Raw genomic sequence first — 18,680 nt, forward strand, 5'->3', positions numbered from 1 at the left:
TGTAATTTGAGGAAGGGAAGGGAAAAAATAAAATGTTTAAATAGGGATACCAATTGACCCATTGTAAAAATGAGATGGTGATAACGAACTTTACAACTTTGGCAAGGGGGAGGAGGGGAGTAGTATGGGAAGTGAGGAAGGAAGGGATGGTAGGACAAAAACAAAGGAGGCAACAATGCTCAATAGGAAATGTGCTCATGACCTTAATCATGTAACTGTTACTCCCTGTACAATATTTTTACAATAAAAAGCGTATTTTTTAAAAAAGAAACGCAAATCAAAACCAAAACCACCTTTAGATTCCACCTCATCTCAGTTAGAATGACCATTATCCAGAGAATAATAATAATAACAGATGCTGACAGAGTTGTGGCTAGATGGGAACACTACTATACTGTTGGTGGGAATGTAAGCTGTTTCAACCATTCTGGAAGACTGTATGGAGGTTCCTAAAAAGACTAAATATAGAACTCCCCTAAGATGCAATAATCCCACTCCTCAGTATTTATCCCAATGATCTCAAACTAGGCCACACTAATGCTACGAGCACAACTATGTTCGTAGCAGAATTGTTTACCAAAGCTAAGATAGGGAACCAACTCACATGCCCCTCAACAGATGAATGAGAGCTGGAAAGGTGGCTCAGTGGTAGGGCGTTTGCCTTGCATGCATGAGGCCCTGGGTGTGATTCCTCAGCACCACATAAGCAAAAAGAAAAAAGCTTGAAGTGGCTCTGTGGCTCAAGTGGTAGAGTGCTAGCCTTGAGCTGAAGAGCTGAGGGACAGCACCCAGGCCCAGAGTTCAGGCCCCATGACCTGACCCCCCCCCCAAAAAAAATAGATGAATGATAGAGAAAATATGGTCTATTTACACAATGGAATTTTATGCTTCTATCAGAAAGAATGGCATTGTCCCTTTTGTAAGGAAATGGAAAGTCTTGGAAAAAAATCATATTAAGTGAAGTAAGCCAGGCCCAAAGAAACCTAGGCTCTGTGATTTCTCTCATTTGCAATGATTAGTGTTAGCCTAAGTTAGTCCTAACAGAGGATCATAATAGCCCAAGAAGTATGAACATATGACCACATAAAATGATGCTAAATTAAATGAATGCCAACACTTTGAAACAGTAGTTCTTTATTTGTCAATCTTGATGTAGCCAATGTACTACAGCTAGTTCTTTCTTCTTTTATTATTTCCTTTTTCTTTTTCCATTGGCTGTATCCCTGCAATTTCTGTCTTTGAATCTGGTACTCTCCATCTTGTACATGTATTTGTCTGATTTGGGGAACAGAAGGGAAATAACAAAATGCTGAAAGAAGTACAAAAGATGTCATATTACAGCAATGATACTCACAAGACACTATATTGGAAATGAACTTAATAAGTTTGTGGCGGCGGGCAAGGATGGGGGCTGGAGTGGGAGGAGGGAAGGCATAGAGGGAGAAAATCAATGAATTACTGTCATCTTATATGGTCATATGTACATAGCTTTTGAATTTTTCTGCTTGTCTTAAACATACACTAGTTATTTAGCTAGAGTTTTCATATATTTTTTAATTTTTATATTTTTTAATATTGTTTTATTGTAAAGATGCTGTACAGAGGGGTTAATATACAAGAACACGTATTTTTTGTTGCTTGCTACAGTTTTTTTAAATGTATTTATAATGTATTATGTGATTTTTTTTTCCTTTGGTATGTTCCTCCCCCACGGAATAATACATGTTTTCACTGGGTTTGATTCTCGTGCCCTGCATCTTGTATATACATTTTTCTATTTGGGGGAGGGGAAAGGAAAAAAAATGTTTGAATAGGGATATGAGGTTGACCCATTGTAACAATGAGATGTACAAGACACTATGTTGAAAAGGAACTTTACAACTTGTGGAGGGAAAGGAGAGAGTATTTGGGGAGGTGGAGAGGGAAAGGATGGTAGGGGAAAAACAAAGGATGAGGTAACAGTTCCTGAGAGTATATGTACACATTACCTCACTCATGTAACTGAAACCCCTCTCTACAGATTTTTTCAAATGAAAATGTATTTAAAAAAACTCAAGCTTGGACTTCATTTCACCTAATATCAACTTATCTGACCGTTTCTGCTTGTCTCAGACATATACTAGTTATTGCAAATAAGGGAAACCCTGGGACCTATGTTTCTTTGGGCCTGTCTTACTTCACTTAATATCATTTTTTCCAAGATGATTTCTTTGTTGCTTTGTATGTCCCTCCCCCATGGTACAACCCCTGTTTTCACTGTGTTTGATGTTGGTATAATTTTTGGAGGGGAAAGAAAAAACACATTGTTTAAATAGGGATACAGGACCCATTGCAACAATGAGATGTAAAAGACATTATGTTGAAAAATGAACTTTACAATTTTGGCCGGGGGGGGGGTCGCGGTGGTGATGGGAAGGGATGGAAAGGGGAAACAAAGGAGGAAGAAACATTGCTTGATAAGAAATGTACTCATGCCGGGTGCCAGTAGCACAAGTCTGTAATCCTAGTTACTCAGGAGGCTGTGAACTGAGGAAGTCCGTGAGACTCTTATCTCCAAAAAGTCACCAGGAAACCGGAAGTGGTGTTGTGGCTCAAGCAGTAGAGAGCTTGCCTTGAGCTGAAGATCTGAGGGATAGGGTCAAAGCCCAGAGTTCAAGGCCCACGATTGAAAAAAAAAAAGAAAAAAAAAAAGAAATGTACTGATTACCATGCCCATGTAATTGTAACCCATCTGTATGGTATTTTCACAATAAAAAACAACAACAAAAAACAACAACAACAGCAACAAAAAATTATCAAGATGAGTTCATGTGAAAGAGTTCTTTAGGACTTTCAAGAAGCTAGTACCAAATACATATAACCACAATTAAGTGATAAAGAGAAATGTAACTTTTTATTTGTATATATTTTTATTGTAAAAATACTGTACAGAGGGATTACAGTTACTTCAGTAATGTAATGAGTACATTTCCCATCAAGTGCTATTACCTCCTCCTTTGTTTTTCTCCTGCCACCTTCCTTCCACACTTCCCAACTCCTCTCCCACCACCCCTGAAGATGTAAAGTTCGTTTTCAACATAGTGTTGAGTACATTTAATTGTTACAGTGGGTCAACCTATATCCTTTGCTCATCATTTTGTTATTTCCCTTCCCCTCCCCAAATTTGAAAAAAATGTATATACAAGATGCCCACATAAAAATGTAGGACTTGGAGTCTTAATATCTGATGAAATAGATTTTAAATTAAAATTATGTAGGAGAGTTAAAGAAGGTCAATACATACTAATAAAATGATCTCTCCTTCAGGAAGATATTACAATTCAAAATATTCACCACACAATGCAGCACCCAAATTTACCCAAGTATCTTTTTTATTTGAATAAACAAAAATTTCTTTTTGTTTCTGTTAACTTAGAACTCATCTTTTTTTTAAATCTGTGTTGTTCGTTCCCAAGTCAGACTAATCTCTTGTCCTTAGATTTCTTTGGTATAGTTTGGGTGGGTAATCTGAGATATAAGCAGTATTCTTTGTTCAATTTGGAGGTCTAGCACACTGGCACTACTTCCTGAATAAGAGGTCGAACTGAATTGCCCCTGAGAGTTTCTGTGGCTTCTCTTAGCTCATTGAGGAAGTTAGGAATTTGAGAAAGTGACTGTTAAATAAATGTCTCTTAATAATAAGCATTATTGGTAGAATTTGCAAACATATTTGGGTAATAATAGAATAGAAAAAATGTTAAGTTTCTTATCACTACATATCTTTTTGTCTAAGTATAAAGCCCAGACTTACCCTAAGGGTCTAGAATAAGCAAAATGGCTTCTAGAGCCCAGATCATTTATTTCAACAGAAGATGACAGCAGCAGAAGAAAAACGTGCATAACTGGCAGAAAGAAGACTGAATTTGATATCTCCTTAATTCTTATGTTCAAATGCTCAATGAGGAACCCGTAGGACTGTGGACAGCTTAGGGACCTAACAGTTCCTGTTTCATGCAATCATAGAAAGCAAACACCGGTCTCGCATCCCGATGTGAGTGCCATGCCTGACTGGTGACCTTGGCTGTGTGTACTGAGAAGGTCCATCAGGGCTCTGTCATGGTCACTGGAGACTCAGGATTGCTAAGAGAAGGACATAGAGGGAGGTGGTAGAAAAGGCCTGAGTCAAGGTTTTGTCACATCTAAATGATTTGTAACAGGCACTACTGTCTTCTGGGTAAGAATGTGGGTATATCATCAGGGTGTGGCACACAAATTTATCATGACAAGTTTTAGCTTGCACCATTTCCTATGAAAGCCAACAAGATATCATTAATGCACTCAGGACATATTCCTATCAATATTTCGTATGTAAAAGCTATAAAATCAAGTTCATCATGAGGAAAAACCAAGATGAAAACCAAATTGCAGGAACATCTACAAAAAAAAATGTTGTTCTGTACACATTAAGTGTGACAAAGTATTAAAACTTAATGAAGCTGGGAAAGTTAATTTCATTTGAACTACTGTTGCAACTTTCTTTTAAATTTCATCTACTTAACATAAAGAAGGTAGGCCAAGCACCACCAGTGGCTTACACCTGTATCTCTAGCTATTTAGAAGGCTGAAATTTGTGGAAAGAGGATTGAAGTAAGGCCAACTAGGAAAATATGTGAAAACTTTATCTCCAATTAACTATTCAAAAATCCAGAAGTGCAAATTTGGTTCAAGTCATAGACTGTTAGCTTTGAGTAAAAAAGCTAGTCAGCTTCTTAGGTTCAAGCTCCAGTATTGACACATACAAACTTACACACACACACACACACACACACACACACACACACACACACACACACACAGAGAGAGAGAGAGAGAGAGAGAGAGAGAGAGAGAGAGAAAGAGAGAGAGAGAGAGAGAGAGAGAGAGAGAGAGAGAGAGAGAGAGAGAGAGAGAGAAAATTCTTCAAAAATAACCAGTGACCAGGAACAGAATCAAGATGATTTTTTTCTTTACTTTCTTTCATTTTTGTAATTTTTTTTCATTTATCTCTTTGGAAAGGTAAAGGGGACCTATAAATGAGGGACAAAGGATGAACGTATGCGTAGTGGTACTCAGTTGATATTATGTTCAAAATGAACTATGGAACTTATTGGTAGGGATGGAGGAGAACACTGGAAAAGATGAAGGGAAGGGTGACATTGTTCAAAAAGAAATGTACTTGTGGAAGTACAGCTGTCACTCAATGTGAGTGCCATTCTTCAGTAAAAGAGCTCAGAGACAGTTCCCAGGCCTGAGGTTCAAGCCACAAAGACAAAAGAAATGTAGTCATAACCACACGAATGTAACTAACCCCTCTACATCACCATAATAATAATATTAATAATAATGATAATAAAAACTAAACCAGTGAGTGAGAAAAACAGAGAGCAAGGGAAATGGTGACACTTCCAAAAAGAAATATATTCAGAGTTCTGGGAAGTTGGTGGAGGAAAAGCTGGAGGCTAAACAAGCTCTCGCATAGAAAGCAGTTTTAGAGTTCCAGTGAACAGTCCTAAGCCAGAGAATCACACCAAGTGTACCATCACAGTACAGAGAGTTAGGCCAGAGAGGGAAAATTCAGGCAAGGAGACAGATCTGAGCACTTGCCAGCAGCTGCCGCTGTGGCAGCAGCGGTGGCAGTGGTGGCTGTAGCCGCCATACCTGCAAAACAGAGTCCGGGAAGAAGGAGCCACACATGGTGGGCGAGCAAATTCTACTCAACACAGAAAGAACAGACAAGGAGCAGGCATCTTCATCCTGCAGTTCGCAGACCACAGATGACACAGGAACCAAGACTCAGAGTGAGTAGAAGCTTAACAGTCCTCACTCCTTCTCAGGGAGCAGAGGAGGGAAGGCCACCCCCCCCCCCCAGTACCGGAGATCTCCATCTTGGATACTGACAAAGCTCAGTGGAGCTGCTAGCTCCAACTCAGGCCTTGAAAGAAAACTAGAGTCATTTAGCAGGTCACAAGAACCTAACTTGACCTGCCAGACTCAGCTCCACCCAGGGAAAAGTCACCCAGCAAGGGCACCAGCCCCAGGAGTGGATTTCTTCACTGGGTTATCAGAGCCAGAGGCTGCACCTCCCTTTAGCAGCCTTGACAATCAATTGAAATTCAGTAACATAAACCCTGAGAGTGGCTCCAGGCTGGGCTCTGTGAGTTTCTCACAAACCAGCCCCCAGGAAAAGCTACTGTTTGCTGAAAGGCCTCAACTCTACCCAGAACCTAGCCTCATCACAGGATCTACAAACGTGAGGAAAAACCCATCTCCATCTTTTGTGATACTCAAAGCAGATCTCCCTCCCATTGAACTAACCTGGGAGGAGGATGGCAAAACATTGGAGAAAGCAGAGCATTTTTCTGCCTGTTCAAACAAACTGACTTAAGAAACCAAGCAAGCCACAGGAAAATCAATCACCACAAGCAGACCAGAGACTCCAACAAGAGGCTGGTTATGGACACAAGGGAGATACAGAATTTTTCCCACCCCTCCAAAAAAAATCAAATAACTTTTTTCTTTTTTTTGTACATTTTATAAAAATTTTTTTTTCTAAAACTTTTTTCAAAATTTTTAATTTTTACCTTTTTTGAAAAAATTTTTTTCTAGTAACTTTTTTTCCTCTTATAATTTTTATTTTAGGGGTATATGAGTGTGTGCGTTTTTCTTTCTTTCTTTTTTTTTCTTTAATTTTTTTTTGTTTAGCTCTACTAAACTTCAGATCTTTTTTCTTTCTTTCTTATCCTTTTCACCTTTTCTTCTCCTTCATTCTTTTTTATGTGACTTAATTGTTGTTCTGCGCATCCTCAGATAAACCCGTAGTCGATGATTAGGCCTTATCCCCAATTGTGTACACATTTAATCCACAAATTTATTACTCAATTCAAAACCTCTTAGGCTTAAATTCCTTAATAGCAGTACTACCTCATTAAACCTATATGATATTTTACGTATTTCTATTTTTAAGTTTTTCACATCTCCTTTATATACCTCCTCTTCTCTCATTATATGCACATTCTTCTCTGAATAGTTTGTTTTCAATCCTGCATATTTTTAATTTTTACTTTTCTATTTTGTCGGGTCTCTTTTTTTTCCTTTCTCTTTCTTCTTTATTTTCTCTCTCTCCTTTCATACTATCCAACCTATTTCCTGTTTGAGTATAGGACTTAGTTAAGTTAACTCTCCCTGTGCCTTGCCACATCACTTTATTCCTATTTTTTACTCACATCTCTCCCTAAACCTAATAATTTCTGGTTTACCAAATTCTTCTTTGCAGTTCGTAGCCCATTAATATATAGTTGTTTGATGTTGAATAGATTTATCTGTTGAATTACATTGTATCTGCAGACTATAGACTGTGCAAATAGAGACTTTGGTTGATGCTTGCCTTAAGATAGTGTTCTAGCACAAAACTGGTGTTATTTTCATCCCAAATGGGCAGAGTAAGCCAGAGAAACACAAGAAACATGGCAACTCTGGGTATTGAACTCCCACTCATGATAATCAGGGACAGAATAAATAATGAATAATCCAGAGTAGAGTTCCCAAATACCTCTACAAACACTGCTGGCAAACATGATAAATGAAAAGATTGAAAACAAAAAAAGGACTCTGTATGAGCATGATAGTGAGAGAGAGGAGGCAATCCAAAGGTTTATACAGGAATATCATGAGCGTGAGGAACCTACTCAAAAACTGATACAGGATTTGTGTGAGCAGTTTGAGAATACTCAAAAAGAAAGGCAGGAATGGTGTGAGCAGGCTGTGAACACTCAAAGAGAACTACAGGAATGGTGTGAACATGAGGAAGGTAAGCAAAGAGTAATACAGGAATTGAGAGAGCAAGATGAGAATACTCAAAGATCACTAAAGGCATTCATGGAATCCATTAATAAAAAGCTGAAGGAAGTCAGGGAGACCACAAAGGGAATGCTGAATGGAACCAAACAGAAGGAATGGGAGTCCAAGGAAACCATAACCAATCAACTAAGTGATTTGAGAATAAACACTGAACACCAAATTAAGGAAGTAAAGAAGTTCATACAAGATCTAAAACAAAGCTTCAACAAAGAATTTGAAACCACTAAAGCTGACCAACTAGAAGGAAAAGAAATAAAAAACAAAGTAGAATGTCTCGACAGCAGGTTAGACCATGCAGAATATCAAATCTCAGGGATTGAAGATAGCTTAGATATTATAGGGAAAGAACATACACCATCCAAGTCAAGTCCAGGAAATATGATAGATCTATCCAACACTTGGAAGACACGATCAGAAGGCCTAATCTAAGGATAATGGGTGTAGAGGAGCACTGAGAAACAGAAGTTAATGGTCTAGGAAACTTGTTTAACAGGATCCTAGCAGATAACTTCCCAAAAATGCAAAAAGATAGACCTGTTCAGATACAAGAAGCTTTTAGAACACCAAATAGACCTGACCAGATAAGGACATCCTACCCTCACATTATAATCCACACAGGATCAATTCAGACCAAGGAAAGATCCTTAAAGCAGTCAAGGATAAAGGATTAATCACCTATAAAGGGAAACCAATTAGAATCACCTCAGATTTCTCAGCAGCGACAAAGCAAGAAGACCTTGGAGTGATGTATGCCATGCCCTAAAGAAAAACAACTATCAACCAAGAATACTGTACCCAGATAAACTCTCCTTCATAACTGAAGGCCAAATAAAAGCCTTCCATAGCAAAGAAAAATTGAAATAATACTTCTCCACCAAACCAGCACTACAAAAGATTCTTAAAGATGTCCTACACATAGAAAACCAACAAAACCACAATAAATGCCAAGAAACTGCAGCCAAACTGAGAATCCAAGAACCATAGGAAAGACACAGTTGTCACAGCCCCCAAAAAGGTGGATAACATGGCAAATACATCTCAGTCCTATCTCTCAAACTTAACGGACTTAATTCTCCAATTGAGCGATATAGACTGTCTAGTGGGATTAAAAAGCAAGATCCTTCTATCTGCTGCCTTCAGGAGTCACATCTTGCCCGTAAAAACAAACACATTTTCAATGTTAAAGGCTGGAACACAATCTACCAAGCAAACAGCCCTAAATATACGCGGCAGTTGCAATACTAATATCAGATATAATAGACTTCAAATTAAAATTTGTGAGAAGAGATAAAGTAGGTCACTACTTACTAATTAAGGGATCTCTCCTTCAGGAGGATATTACAATTCTAAATATCTATTCGCCAAACAAAGGAGCACCCAAATTTATCCAAGAAACACTATTTTCCCTCAACTCCCACATAGATCTAAAGACATTAATAGTTGGGGATTTGAACACACCACTCTCCCCACTAGATAGATCAACTCCGCAAAAACTCAACAAAGAAACTGCAGATCTAAACAACTGCAATTTAACAGAATTCTATCAAATATTTTACCCAGCAGCATCAGAATACACGTTTTTCTCAGGAACACATGGAAGATTTTCTAAAATAGACCACATTTTAGGCCACAAAGCAAACGTCCAAATTCAGAAACATTGAAGTTTTACATTGCATTCTCTCAGACCACAAGGGAATAAAATTAGAACTCAACACCAAAAGCCACCAAAGAAAGACTGGTAACACATGGAGGCTGAACAACACACTGCTGAATCACCAGTGGGTCAGGAAGAGATTAGAAAGGAAATTCAAATGTTCATGATGTAGAACAAAAACGAGCACACAAATTACCAGCTCCTCTGAGACACAGCAAAGGCAGAACTCAGAGGAAAGTTTATAGCACTGAGTTCCTACATCAACAAATTGGAGAGATCTGAAACCAACAATTTAATGAGGCATCTGAACCCTCTTGAAAGAGAGCAGCAAAATAAACCCCAATCCAGTAGACGGAAAGAAATAATTAAAATTAACTCAGAATTAAATGAATTAGAATCCAAAAAAAAACTATACAAAGAATCAACAAAACAAATAGTTGGTTCTTCAAAAATATTAACAAAATTGACAGACCCTTAGCAAATCTTATCAGAAAAAGAAGAGAACACACCCAAATAAATAAACTGAAAGAAGAGAATGGAAATATCACCACGGAAAAAACCAAGATTCAGAACATTTTAAGGGAATACTTCTCAAAACTTTATGCTAATAATTTTGAGAACTTGGCAGAAATGGCCTTTTTCCTAGCAAATATTGACATGCCAATACTAAAATAAGAGGAGTTAAACCATCTTAACAGGTCCATATCAAGCATTGAAATAGAAACAGCAATAAGAGATCTCCCAGCTAAGAAAAGTAGAGAAATAGAGGGTTTTACAGCGGAATTCTACAAGGCCTTCAAAGCTGAGCTCACACCAATACTCCTCCAACTCTTCAATGTAATCAAAAGAGAAAGTTCACTACCGAACACATTCTATGAAGCCATCATGACCCTCATCCCAAAACCAGGCAGGGACGCATCAAAGAAAGAGAACTATAGACCCATTTCTTTGATGAATATTGATGCAAAACTTCTCAACAAAATTTTGGCCAATTGACGTCAACAATTCATCCAAAAATCATACACCATGATCAAACAGGATTCATTTCAGGGATGCAAACCTGGTTCAATATACACAAATCAATTAATATTATTCATCACATCACCAGGAGCAAGAATAAGAACCACATGGTTATTTTAATAGATGCAGAAAAAGCGTTCGACAAGATCCAACACCCCTGTATGATGAAGGATTTGGAAAAATTAGGAAACCATGGAACATGCCTCAATACAATAAAGGCTGTATATGACAAACCTACAGCCAGCATTATACTTAATGGTGAAAAACTAAAGCCATTTCCTGTTAAGGCAGGAACAAGACAAGGATGTCTATTCTCTCCACTTCTTTCCCACCTAGTATTAGAATGCCTAGCTACAGCAATAAGGCAAGATGCAGACATAAAGGTGATCCAAATAGTGAAAAAAAAAAAAACAAAACTCTCCTACTTTGCAGATGACATGATCGTGTATTTAAAGAATCCCATAGACTCCACTCCCAATTTACTCAAGCTGATTGAAAACTTTGGCAAAGTAGCAGGGTATAAAATTAACCCTCAAAAATCAATGGCTTTTCTGTATGCCAACAATGAGAAAAGTGGGGCTGAAGTTAGGAAAGCAACTCCATTTGTAATAGCCCCAGCAAAAATAAAATACTTAGGAATTAACTTAACCAAGGAAGTGAACGACCTCTATGATGAAAAGTTGAAAAACTTGAAAAATGAAATCAAAACAGAACTTAGAAAATGGGAAAAACTCCCATGCTCCAGGATTGGAAAGATTAACATCGTGAAAATGGCAATACTTCCCAAGGTTATCTACAAATTTAAGGAGATACCTACCAAAATTCCTACCTCATTCCTCAAGGAAATAGAAGAGGCAATCCAAAAATTCATACGGAACAATAAGACCCCGAATAGCAAAAACAATCCTCAACGGAAAGAACACTGCTGGAGGAATATCAATACCAAAATTCAAACTCTACTATAAAGCCAAAGGAATAAACAGTTTGGTAATGGCACAAGAACAGACCTCAGGACCAATGGAATAGAATTGAAAACCCAGAAATGAACCTACAGACCTATAGCTATCTAATCTTTGATAAGGGAGCTAAAAAATTAGAATTGAAGAAAGACAGCCTCTTCAGTAAATGGTGCTGGAAAAATTGGTTAACTACTTGTAGAAAACTAAAGCTAGATCCTTATATATCACCCTGCACCGGATTCAACTCCAAATGGATCAAAAACCTCGGATTCAAAGCAGACACTCTGAAAACATTACAGGATGGAATAGGAGAAATCCTAGGTCTCCTTGGCACAGGCCAAAATGTTCTTAATAGAGACCCGGAAGCACAACAAATCAAATAAAGGTTGGACAAATGGGATTGCATGAAGTTTCAGAGCTTCTGCATGGCAAAGGACATAGCTAGCAAGATCAATAGAAAGCCCACAGATTGGGAGAAGAACTTCACTAGCCATACAACGGACAGGGGTCTCATATCTAAAATATACTTGAAACTCAAAAAATTAAATCCCCCAACAACAAATCCTCAAAGAAACAACTGCCCAATAAATAAGTGGGTTAATGACTTAAAGAGAAACTTCTCTGAAGAAGAAAAAAGGATGGCCAATAGACACATGAAGAAATGCTCAACCTCCCTAGCCATAAAAGAAATGCAAATCAAAACAACATTGATATTCCAACTCACCCCAGTTAGAACTGCAAAAATCAATAACTCTAATAACAACAGATGCTGGAGGGGATATTGACACAAGGGAACCTTACTGCATTGTTGGTGGGAGTATAAACTTGTTCAACCACTTTGGAAAGTAGTATCGAAGATCCTCAAAATACTCCACATGTTGCTCCCCTATGACCCAGCAGTCCCACTTTTGGGCATTTACCCAAATATTTACAAACAAGACCACACTAAAGCTACCAACACAACAATGTTTATTGCAGCATTATTTACCATATCTAAGATCTGGAACCAACACAGATGCCCCTCAATAGATGAATGGATCAAGAAAATGTGTTATATATACACAATGGAATTCTATGCCTCCATCAGAAAGAATGACATTGCCCCATTTGTTAGGAAATGGAATGACTCGGAAAAAATTAAATTAAGTGAAGTAAGCCAAGCCCAAAGAAACATAGGTCCCATGATTTCCCTTATTTGCAATATCTAGTATATATTTGAGTCAAGCTGAACAGGTCAGATAAGGTGATGTTAGGAAAATGAACCCTAAAATATGTATTTTAAATGTTTTTTTTTATTTCATGCATTTGTTTCTAATGCAATTTTACAATTATTTCCTTGTTGCTTTGTATGTCTCTCCCCTACAATATAAACCCTGCTTTCACTGTATTTGATATCGGTATAATTTGTGGAGAGGAAGGAGAAAAACAAGTCGTTTAAATAAGGATACACGTGGACCCGTTGCAACAGTGCAAATACAAGTTGTCATGTCCAAAACGAACTTTACAACTTTGGTGGGGGGGAGAGGATTGGGAGGGGCGAGTAGGGGGAGGCTGCAAAGTGATGGGAAGGGGAAACAAAGGAGGAGACTACAATGCTTGATAAAAAATGTACTCATTATCTTGCCCATGTAATTTTCACCCCTCTGTACAGTATTTTCACAATAAAAAATAAATAAAAATTAAAAAAGAAATATATCCATTACCTGAATTATATGATTACAATCTCTGTATAAATCACATTTATAATAACAATACAAAAGAAAATCAGACAAATATAATACTGGAGGCTTGAGTCAAATGAAAGAAAATCATATGTATGTGATACCAAGCTCAAACCCCATTATCAGTTTCCTGTTCAAAATGGCTCTTCTCATCACTTGTACTTTACCTAGCTTATGAGAGTGGTGCAAAGTTAAAGAGTGAGGAATAAGTCATACATACAGGAGAAAGTTCATCTATCAGGCAGAAAATAGTACTTACAAAGAGCAGCACTTGCTAGAACACATGCTGACTAGAATACATGCTGGCTCAATGTTTTCTGAAATAAACAAACCTAATTGAGCTTTAATACAGGCTCCACTATATACAAACTGGGGACTCAAATTTAATTAAACTCTCTGGACCTCAAATTCTTCATAGGTAAAGTTAGCATAACAAAACTTATCTCATCGTATTATGAGATCTGGATGTCATCAGATATGGAGTGGGTTGTGTCTTAGGTTTGTGTGAAACACTCAACCTCTGCTTGAAAGAGTATAAACTGGCATGATGTTTACCATGTTACTTAATAGTAATACAACACCCACTACAGGCTCACTTCTCTAATCCTACTTAGAAAAGAGGCTGAGACCTCAGGATCTAGGTGCTAAGTCAGCCTGGAGAAGAAAGTAAATGAGATTCATCTCCTATGACCTCCAAAAAGGTGAGGGGGAGGTTTGCTTCAAGTGGTAGAGGGCTAGACTTGAGCATAAACTGCAGGAATAGTGCCCAGGCACTGATTTCAAGTCCTAGGATCAGCACACACACACACACACACACACACACACACACACACACACACACACGCACGCACGCACACTAAATTTTTTATGCTGGTATCACTGCTATTAATAACACTTTCCCCTCCTCCAAACTCACCAGCTCTTTGTGTGTGTGTGTGTGTGTGTGTGTGTGTGTGTGTGTGTGTGTGTGTGTGTGTGTGTGTGTGTGTGTGTGTGTGTGTTTGGCAGGGACTTGCCATGTAGCTCAGGCTGCTCTTGAAGTTACAATGCTCCTATTATCTTTTCTGGTTTTTTGAAAAACCTGAAATTAGAGGTTAAATGGATAGCTCACGTGGTAAGGGACTAGTTAATGAGCAACAGAATCAATTACCAAGTTCAAGTTCCAGTCTTAGACTTTAAATAAAATCAGAAATGATTTTTCTTAAATGAAAAAATGACCATAGGAATCATCTGATACCTAAATGTATGATTCAAAAGAGAAATCCTGAAAATGTTCAGGAAGTCAGAATTTAAAAATTCAGTGATTACCATGTAGACAGTAGATCAGAGCATCTGTACCTTGATGCTAAATGAAGTGGGCTACATTAAAAACTTAAAAATTGTACATATTTACACTGCTCAAAAAAACACAACAGGATTTTGTGATCCTCCTCCCAAGAAAATGTGGTATATATATCCAATGCCTCCATCAGAAAGAATGACATTGCTCCATTTGTTAGGAAATGGAAAGACTTGGAAAAAAATATATTAAGTGAAGTAAGCCAGGCCCAAAGAAACAGATCCCATGGTTTCCCGTATTTGCAATATCTAGCATATGTCTGAGTCAAGCAGAAAAGTTCAGATAAGGTGATGTTAGGGAAATGAACCCTAAGGTATGTATTCACATGTTATTTTTTTCTTTCATGCGATTGTTTTTAACACATTTATAAGATTATTTCTTTGTTGTTTGTATGTCCTTCTCCCACAGTATAACCCCTGCTTTCACTGTATTTGATGTCGGTATAATTTGTGGAGGGGAAGGGGAAAATAAATCGTTTAAATAGGGATACAGGTGGACCCATTGCAACAATGAGATATACAAGTTGTTATGTCGAAAACGAACTTTACAACTTTGGTTGTGTGGGGGGGGAGCGGGGAGGATGGGGGGGCCAGGAGGAAGGTGGGAAGGGATGGGAAGGGGAAACAAAGGAGGAGGCTGCAATGCTTGATAAGAAATGTACTCATTATCTTGCCCATGTAATTATAACCCCTCTGTACAGTATTTTAACAATAAAAAATAAATTAAAAAAAAAACCCACAACAGGGCAGCACTGGGAAATAATGCTTGTAATTCTAGCTACTCAGGAGGCTTAGATATGAGGATAGAGGTACAAAGCCAGCCTGAGAAGGAAAGATTATGAAACTCTTATCTCCAATTAACCACTAAAAAATCAGAAGTGACGCTGTGACGCAAGTGGTAGAGCACCAGCCTTAAGCAGAAGTGTTAGGGGAGAGCACCCAGGCCGAATTCAAACCCCACAACCAACCCCCCCCCCCACGCACCTTGCTTATTCTCTGTATCTTGATTACTCTGGCTATTTGAATCATTTTTCACATAATGACCAAATATATGTTGCTTTTCAACAGCTGCATAATTTTTAATTCATCACTTAAATTGAGCATATTATGGCTCATTAATTTTTTTTGGTTTAGGAAAATCTCAGTAATATCTTGTTTTTTTACTATTTATTTTTGGCAGCACTGGTGCACAAATTAATGAGTGGATAACACTCAGCATACCATATGATTTAAATGTAGGTAACATAGCTGGGCGGCAGTGGTTAATGCCTGTAATACTGACTATTCAAGAGCCTGAGAGCTGAGAATTGTAGTTTGAAACTGGACCAGGCAGGAAAGAGAGATATTTCTTTTCTCTTATGCATAATCAAAAGATCTGAAAGTAAAACTATAGCAAATGCTAGAGTCCTAGCCTAGAGAAGAATAACATCAGACTGGCACCCCCATAGACACACCAAAACTAAATGACATACAGTTTTGAGACTTCTTTGCATCATCTCAACTTCCTAACTGCATGGAAAATTGGAAATTTAAAACTAGAAACTTAAAAATCTATTGATTATTTTTTTTTAAAAGTGATGAAAGTTTTAATCATGTCCATTCCCAACCAGTGCTGCACCATAGAAAGGCAACACCATGGAGACAACCTGTCATCCTCTTCTTCCCCACCCATCACTCTGCCGCTGTCCCCCTGCTGCAGCCATCCTCATACACCCTTGTTTCTAGTGAAGTGAGCCCAACCCCTCTTTCTGACCCCTCTCATCTACATTGGAAAGACACCTATCCAACATTGCTTTGTCTACTCCTATCCTCATTCCTTCCCTCACCCCAGGACCACTCTGTTTGCTCCTTCTGTCCTCCTCCCAGGTCACCTTAACATTCATGGATGTGGGAATGTGTGCTCATGCTTATATGAGATGAATGCTTGGCCAGAACATAGGCAATACACTCACCAGAATGGTTCTCCCGGGAAATGTTCCTGGACAACCCAGATTCTAGGTAAGCTCCACCATCCATCAAGTCCCCTCCAAGTCCTCTACGGCTCCTTCTTTACACTATGGAAGCCATCCCAACACAACTCTCTTTCTAGTTGAGTGGGCCCAAACCTCTTCTTGGAACCATATCCTTTTGCTAGGCTCCACTATCCTCCAGTTGACTTCCCCTCCTCACAGCCTGGCCCACACCCACCGTGTTCCTTCCCCCTCCGCCTACCTTGTATCCTGCCCCACCCTGTCCCTCTGGACCCAAGGCCACCCCAACATGCGTAGGTGAGGGGAATGTGTGTGCATGTACATCTGAATGCATGTACGTGATGCCCAACTGACCTGCACATTGGCAATACAGTCACCATAGACAGAGGCTACTGTAGTTTGAGGTTCCTAGGTCTCCTGGCATCTGCTGACAGTTGTAGGGCTGGAGGTGGGGAAGCTGCTGCTACCTCCTGCTTCTGAGATGTGGTACTAGAGGGACTCTAGGGCTTCAAGTGAGGCAGATCTCCACCTTCCTCTTGTGTGGCCCCAGGTGCTGGACACATCCCATGATGACTCTGATTCCAGGTAAGTGGGCCTGTCTCCCTACCTGACCAAATCCTCACCGCCTTTTCTGGGCCAGATCCTTACCCCTACTTTCAGCTCCAACCCTCACCCCACTCTTGGATCCACCACTCACCTCACTTCCTCACCCCCACTGTAACCCCAACCCTCACTTACAGCTTCACCCCTCATTCCCAGTATTGTATCCACCCACACCCCACTTACGACTCCACTATTCACCCCCCATTTCTGACCTCATCCATCACTATATCGGATCCACCCTTCATCCTACTTCTGTTATCAACCTACCCACACTTCCAACCTCACCCCTCACAACCATGCTCTGATGCACCCTTCATCCTACTTCTAGCCCCAACCTCAACACCAATTCTGGTCCCACTCACACATCCAACTTAGGTCCCACACCTCATCCACACTTCTGCTTCCATTCCTCACATTCATTTCTGGCTTCATCCCTCACCCTCACTCTTAGATCCACCTCTCACCCCACATCGGGCCTCAAACTTACAACTACTTCTAGCTCCACTCCTCAGTCCCCTTCCAGCCCAACCCTCACCCTCACTTCTGACCCCAACCTTACCTCCCACTTTGGCACCACACCTTATCCCAACTTTCATCTCCATCCCTCATCCAAGCTCCTCTTCCCCTCCCTTCTCCCAGTTCTACTCATCTTCCCATGGGAACAGATGCATGCATGCGGGCATGTGTGGACATCTGCTCATGCACAAGGCATTCCCATAGCATGCTTGGAAGTGGTGCCAAATTTCTTGAACAAGGTCTGTGAGAGCTGCCAGAGAAGGAAGGCCTAGAGTAAGTCTTCCCCACTTCACCTCCTGGCTTAGGCTTTTTTGTCTAATGTCAGTACTGCACTTATCATTCTTGGAAAACAAAGATTTAGGTGAGTATCTTCCCTCATCCCTCAGCTCCGGTTCCCTGTGGGATCCATCCTGGGAAGACCCTATTTTGAGTTAAGTGGGTTTAGTGGACCTGTCCCTTCTACCCGGTCCTTCCTATTTCCCCACCCCCACCTTCCACAGCCTCCCCAGCTCCCCTGCCACCTTGCCCACTCTCCTCCCACTGCCCTCAGTCCCTCAACCCTGTTCTCCAAGCCTCTGTTCTCTCAACATGCGTGGGTGAAAGGATGTCCATGAAATGCACACTTAAGTATACACACGCACATGCACATGCATGTGGTACAAGGTTGGTCTGGACATAGGCTGTGGCAGTCACCAGAGAAGGAAGGCTGGGGATTAGAGTCCACCTTACTAAAACCTGTAGTGCAGGGCTCACACATTCACTGGTGGTTGTAGTACTGGAGCCATTAACACTGCCACCCACCCCCAAGTGGTCTCTCAACTGCTGGAGGGACCTAGTGTCCAAAGACCTCTTCAGATCTCCATCTTGCTGGAACACATGTGCCCAAGTGCCTTGAGGCCCCATTTTGAGGTAAGATGGCCCTTCCCCTGGTGTGGTTGCTGAGGCACGATGAAGGGTTACACAGTTGTACACATGTAGCTTCAGATAGGAATGAATGTATGCTTAAGAGTCCACTTGAGAAGGA

The sequence above is a fragment of the Dipodomys merriami genome, unplaced genomic scaffold (assembly GCF_024711535.1).
Source record: "Dipodomys merriami isolate MVZ:Mamm:240054 unplaced genomic scaffold, mDipMer1.0.p SCAF_294, whole genome shotgun sequence".
Lineage (NCBI taxonomy): Eukaryota > Metazoa > Chordata > Mammalia > Rodentia > Heteromyidae > Dipodomys > Dipodomys merriami.